The following is a 6469-nucleotide window of genomic DNA, read 5'->3' as shown; positions in this document are numbered from 1 at the left end:
TCAGCCATACGTTTATACTTTTTGCCCATTTTATTTAAATTGTTTTGAATCTTCCGCCAAATAGATGACAACGAAGAGGAGAATCTTTCCTCTTCAGGTATACCAGAAGTCTCAGTACCAGAAAATGTGCCAAACTGCGGATGGAACCCATATGCACCAAAAAATTGCGACTTATCAGTGGACTCCTGTCTACGCTTATTTATGGCAAACTCAGCCAACGACAAAAATGAAGACCACTCTTCTTGATTCTCAGAGACAAAACATCTCAAATAAGTCTCCACATTCTGGTTAGTGCGCTCAGTCTGTCTGTTCAACTGAGGATGAAAGGCAGAGGAGAGGGACAATTGGACCCCCAGACGAGTACAGAACGCCTTCCAGAATCTGGAAACAAATTGAGTCCCTCTATCATACACTACATCAGAGGGAATGCCGTGTAGTTTCACAATGTTATTGACAAACACTTGAGCAAGAGTTTTGGCATTAGGTAAACCTGATAATGGTATAAAGTGCGCCATCTTGCTGAAGCGCTCAACAACCACCAGAATCACAGTTTTGCTCACGGTACTGAGAAACGTTGAAAAGAAGTAAAACGTCAAACTTTTATTAGATATACATTAAAAGAGGAAGGACCTCTATATCACCAAATAAAATTCAACGTGTACATGGGCCTTCATGAATAAATGGTGACTGAAATGCTGGTCCTCACCACGCTAATACAATGCACTATGATAGTCCAGCAGTCACCAATTTATAGCAGCGTAAAAATAAATAAAAAAAAGCTGCACTAGAGGTCCATACAATTCACATGGACCTCCCACTTATATAGCGTATGAAGATCACAGCGCTATATCATGAGGTCCCATAACAACCAGCTGCTTTCTTTATATTATGCCATAAATGTATCAGAAAGCAGCATTGGTTGGCAGGTAGTCAGGCTAATTAAAGGATAGGAGAACAATCACAACACCACAGACCTAAAGAGGGCTGCCACTGAGGGTGTGAGTGCTCCTTGCTTTATTTACCCTTGGTGAAGGTTCACACCAGTGGGTATTGCCTGGTCTTTAATCGGCTAGTTTCCCTAGTGTACATGACGGTATGTTTGTAATAGCATCCCTGCCCTGTCTACCACTCACTCAACGCATTTCGCCTATAGCTCATCAGCAGCATTGGGTGCAAGCAGTGAATGACTACATTTATTAGTACACAGGGACTAATCGGCGGCGCAAAACGGTATACAGGCAACATAAAGGTAGGGAGGAGGGGCATTTAGTTAAGGGGAAGAAAAACAGGGAATGACCCCATAACTCGTGCTAGATGTAACTAGAAGTATTTCCCAATAATGCACATATTACTGCATAGCATGAATCCGGAAGAATGCATGTTGGGTAAAAAAAAAGGAAGGATATTTAGGTATATACAGTCGTGCCAAAAGTTTTGAGAATGACACAAATATTAGTTTTCACAAAGTTTGCTGCTAAACTGCTTTTAGATCTTTGTTTCAGTTGTTTCTGTGATGTAGTGAAATATAATTACACGCACTTCATACGTTTCAAAGGCTTTTATCGACAATTACATGACATTTATGCAAAGAGTCAGTATTTGCAGTGTTGGCCCTTCTTTTTCAGGACCTCTGCAATTCTACTGGACATGCTCTCAATCAACTTCTGTAATTTTATATAAAGCATACATATGAGATGAATTCATTGAGACCCTCCGGTCTGGCAAGCGCCCGACTGTATAGGGAGGGTGCTCAGGGACTGATGGTCCTCCCCCCTTTTCTCCTTGGGGCGTTCAGGAAGTCTGGCCCCGTCTCGGTAATGGTTAATTAGGTTGCAGATTAGGGTCATTAAGGGTTAATTCACTGGGGATCCTCCTTAGGCCTCTTTCACACTTGCGTTGTCCGGATCCGGCGTGTACTCCACTTGCCGGAATTACACTCCGGATCCGGAAAAACGCAAGTGTACTGAAAGCATTTGAAGACGGAACCGTCTTCCAAATGCTTTCAGTGTTACTATGGCACCCAGGACGCTATTAAAGTCCTGGTTGCCATAGTAGGAGCGAGGAGCGGGGGAGCGGTATACTTACAGTCCGTGCGGCTCCCGGGGCGCTCCAGAATGACGTCAGAGCGACCCATGCGCATGGATGACGTGATCCATGCGATCACGTGATCCATGCGCTTGGGGCGCCCTGACGTCACTCTGGAGCGCCCGGGGAGCCGCACGGACGGTAAGTACACTGCTCCCCCGCTCCCCGCTACACTTACCATGGCTGTCAGGACTTTAGCGTCCCGGCAGCCATGGTAACCATTCAGAAAAAGCTAAATGTCGGCTCCGGCAATGCGCCGAAACGACGTTTAGCTTAAGGCCGGATCCGGATCAATGCCTTCCAATGGGCATTAATTCCGGATCCGGCCTTGCGGCAAGTGTTCCGGATTTTTGGCCGGAGCAAAAAGCGCAGCATGCTGCGGTATTTTCTCCGGCCAACAAACGTTCCGTACCGGAACTGAAGACATCCTGATGCATCCTGAACGGATTACTCTCCATTCAGAATGCATTAGGATAATCCTGATCAGGATTCTTCCGGCATAGAGCCCCGACGACGGAACTCTATGCCGGAAGACAATAACGCAGGTGTGAAAGAGCCCTTAGACAGGATGGGGGTGGTGCAGGAAATCCTGATGGTCACAGATACCTCCTCTCTGTTCCGGTCACTTCCTCTTGCAAGTGGAAGCAGATTGGTGTGGTATGTACCCTTTTGCTCTGTCCACACCAAGATGCCGCTGGAGATGCCTCCTGGTGAGTTTCATGAGGAGGGTGAGGGTTAGCTGCACTCAGTTTTGAGCAGCCTCAGCTCTCCCCTGACTTCCTCCTCCCCTGTGCCTGCTTTTGTGCCGAGTGTGGAGCTGCCGCAGTATGCGTGCAGCTTCAGCTGGGGGCCGGCGGTCTGCTAGGCGTACCCGCCCCCGCCCGACTTGGTCATAATCCCCCAGCTGCCCGCTTCCTCCGGCATGTCTACAGCGGAGTGTGCGCCATTTTTCCGGCCCAGCCTAGGGAAGCTTTGCGGCGCTGTGCCGGGGCTCCGCCCCTCCCCTGCAGCGCTTCTGGTACGTGGGTGTTGGGCAGCGTGTGCCAGGCAGGATTGTTAGACATGAGGGGGGACGCGAGACAGCTCCTCACTCCCTGAAGAAATCCACCCCCCTCCATTGTAGCCTATTGTGCCCCCCCCCCTGCTAATGTGGGGTAGCTGAGGGGGTCACCGCAGCCCTCACTGCTTCAGGCAGGACCCCTTCGGCGCCCATGGTGCAAGCCGGATCGCTGCGCCTGGCCCTGCCCCCTTCCCCTGCAGCGCTTACAGGGCGCTCGTAACGGGCGCGCTTGGCAGGCGAGTTCGTTTGTTACTCTCCCGGATTACAATGTCACCACTAATATAATATTGCCGCCCCCACTTCTGTGGTCAGTGCCCCTCTAGTACTGTGGAGTGATCGGAGTCTCTGTTGGAGCATGTTATGGTGCCTCCCTTCCCCCCTTTTTCTCGCCATGCCTGATTGCATTGCACCCGCACCTATAGGCTTGCCTCGAAGGGGTGTTCCTGCTGTCCCTGCTTCTGTGATCAGTGCCTCTTCAGTACCATTGGGGCTCTCTGGTTCTCATTTGGAGCCCATTTTGCAACCCCCCTCCCTCACGGGTAACGCAGGCGCAGGGAGCTCTCTGTTTTTCTCCTCCTCGCAGGTGGTCAGGAGGCATGGCGCTGTAGGCGCTCCAGATCCTCCAGGTGGCGCTTATCGTCATCTTCGGACGGAATGTCAGGCGCATCTGAGGAGTCTGGTCTGATGTTGCGATTGAAAACTGTAAGAGGCTGGTGCCTGACCATCAATCCAGGGTTCTTAGCCTGGTCACTGCAGCTGCCCACCAGGATGGAATTCATGTACCCGTCCCTTCCTACGACTGGTAAGTACTAATGCAGTGGGGGGTGGGAGGTCTTGTGCAGATTTAGAATCATTACTATGGGCACTTTTAGATACGGGGTCCCCCGCCCCTCCAGTCGAGCTGGTAGCTCCGTGGTACTGCAATAGCGTCATGGGTAGCATTTCTGGATTTAAAACTCCTTTGGTTTAGGTTAAGTTGTGTACAGGTTTGGAGCTGGGAGGTTCCCCAGCCATAGTTTACCTGAGCTTGTGCAACTGCGGGTTTAGCACTTGGGGTATTCATATCCTATAGAAGAGGTACATTAGTCGCCAGTTTCTTTATTTTGTCTATGCGATACCCCACACGATCCATGTAACGGTTCTTGGTCCCACCGGTCTTTTGGCAGGTCTTCTTGCAGCTGGTTTTAGGTAAAGCTCAGTCCTTCTGGGTGTCCTCCCGTTTTCCCTTACAGCTTGGAGTATAGGAGCTTACTTCTCCTAACTGGATAGTATTCCTCCTTTTATGAAAAATTATAAAGTATAAAAAAAATAATTATAATAAAAAATAAATAAAAAATTATGAACATAGGTGAGTATAAGAAGCTGTATATTCAGGTGCTTTCATGTGTAAAGTAGTACTGCCTGTTATGCTCCTATCTGCGGGCACTAGGCCGTGAGTGTGTTAAAAAAATAAATAAATAATAATTTGTTCTATTTGGGCTTTCAACAATGACATATAGGACATGGTTAGTTCATATGTACGGAGGCTAGGCGCAGTAGTAGTAATCCCTCTAGCATTGAGCTCTATAGCCCGTGGCTATGGACCTTCCTTTAATGTAAATGGTTGTGAGTTCATATCATCACAGCTGCAATTACGGTTTTCTATTTCTGCCGTCTACAGTACTGGTCCGCCAGACCAAGGTTCCGTGGGTATGGTTGATAACTGGGCACTTCTGCTGAGCTTCTAACATGTCTATGCAGGCTGACAGCTTGGTGGTAATGCACTTGCCTCATGTCCAGTGTTACAGGAGTTACAGTGCGGTGGGATCCAGTAGGGTCGAATCCAAGGGAGATGTACACGATGTTAGCAGTACAAGAGACTTTATTCTAGTCCAGCTGGGTTGGTTGCCATGAGGGCGGTATTAGTATACTGGTGCCACATGGTTTGAAGCAGGGATGCCCCTTGTTGAGTGGATATGGCGAAATCAGTAGTCGCAGGTATAACTAGATGGCAAGCCAGAAGCGGATAACCAGGTCCGTTCGTATACATCGCTCAGGGTAGAGCCTTGATACAACACAATTCATGGAGTTACACAGTAAAACTGCAACTTTTCATTCCCAGTTCAGATCTAGGTTTTGATGCGGGTAAGACCCACTGACTGGTCCTCTTGACAGGACTTCACAGGTCGGCATGGTGACCCTCCAAGCATTATTTTGCATGTATCATTCCATTATATGGTAGGCGATACGGGTATAGTTAGGGAGTATTTAGTCTGGATAGCCATGTGCGGTCTCCTTTAGCCTTCTGTTCTGGCTGATTGATATTTTCTCCAAGGTGTTTGTCTCTTCATTCAAGGCCGCACTGTGTGGGGGGTTGTTATTTCAGAATTTTTGTATGGGGTAATGGTACTCGGGATCGGGGTCTATCTATACATGTCGATCCAGTTAATATAATGGGGTGTGTACCTCTCCTCCGCCCGGTTTCGGTCCGGCTGGTCGGTTCGTTTGGTATTCGGTAATGACTTCATGTATGGTGGGGCTCCAATTGTTTTTCCCTTTAGGTTGGTTTTCCCAGGCGGTTTGACCATTTACCTTGGTCTTTTAAAAAAATAATAATAATTTTGGGATGAAATATAACTATTTTGTGTGTTGAGGCTCGGGCTAATTGTTTTTTCTTTCAGGTTCGTGGCGTTCAGCGGTTTGATGGTTGGCCTTTCGTATATCTTCTGTGCGGTGCGGAGAGAGGAACACAGGCCCGGTGGGCGCTCTTTGTTTTTTTCGAGAGGTGGAAGTCTTTTGGAAAGGGATCCAGGAATTCAGGTGGTCATAACTTCTTCCTTAGGTGGTAGGTATAGAGTTCCGTCGGAGGCGCGGTGATGCTGGTGACCCTCACTGTGGTAATGCCCCTTTGTCTATTCCAGAGCTCAGGACCTCATGTGTTCTGACATATGATGATCCCTTTCTTTTTCAGGAAGTTGGTAGTAGGGTAGTTGGTGGTTATCTCCCGGGTGGGTTGTTTTGGGCCATATATGTAAGGCGTTATGAATATAATACAAAGGTAGAGATCAAGGGGCAGTAGTTTGGCACTGTTATCGGGAAGATGCAGCTATATAGTGTAGTGGTTACAGTCCTCTGGATCAACGACCCCTCTCTAGTAACTATAGCCTGTAATATTATTACACTCCTGAAATACATCCAGGCCCCTCTTGAATTTTTGGTGAACTCACCATCACCACCTCCTCAGGCAGAGAGTTCCATAGTCTCACTGCACTTACCGTAAAGAATCCTCTTCTATGTTGTATAAAAACATTCTTACCTCCAGACGCAAAGAGTGTTCCCCTTGTC

The sequence above is a fragment of the Bufo bufo genome, chromosome 3, assembly GCF_905171765.1.
Source record: "Bufo bufo chromosome 3, aBufBuf1.1, whole genome shotgun sequence".
NCBI lineage: Eukaryota > Metazoa > Chordata > Amphibia > Anura > Bufonidae > Bufo > Bufo bufo.
Note: the sequence above shows the minus strand (reverse complement) of the source record.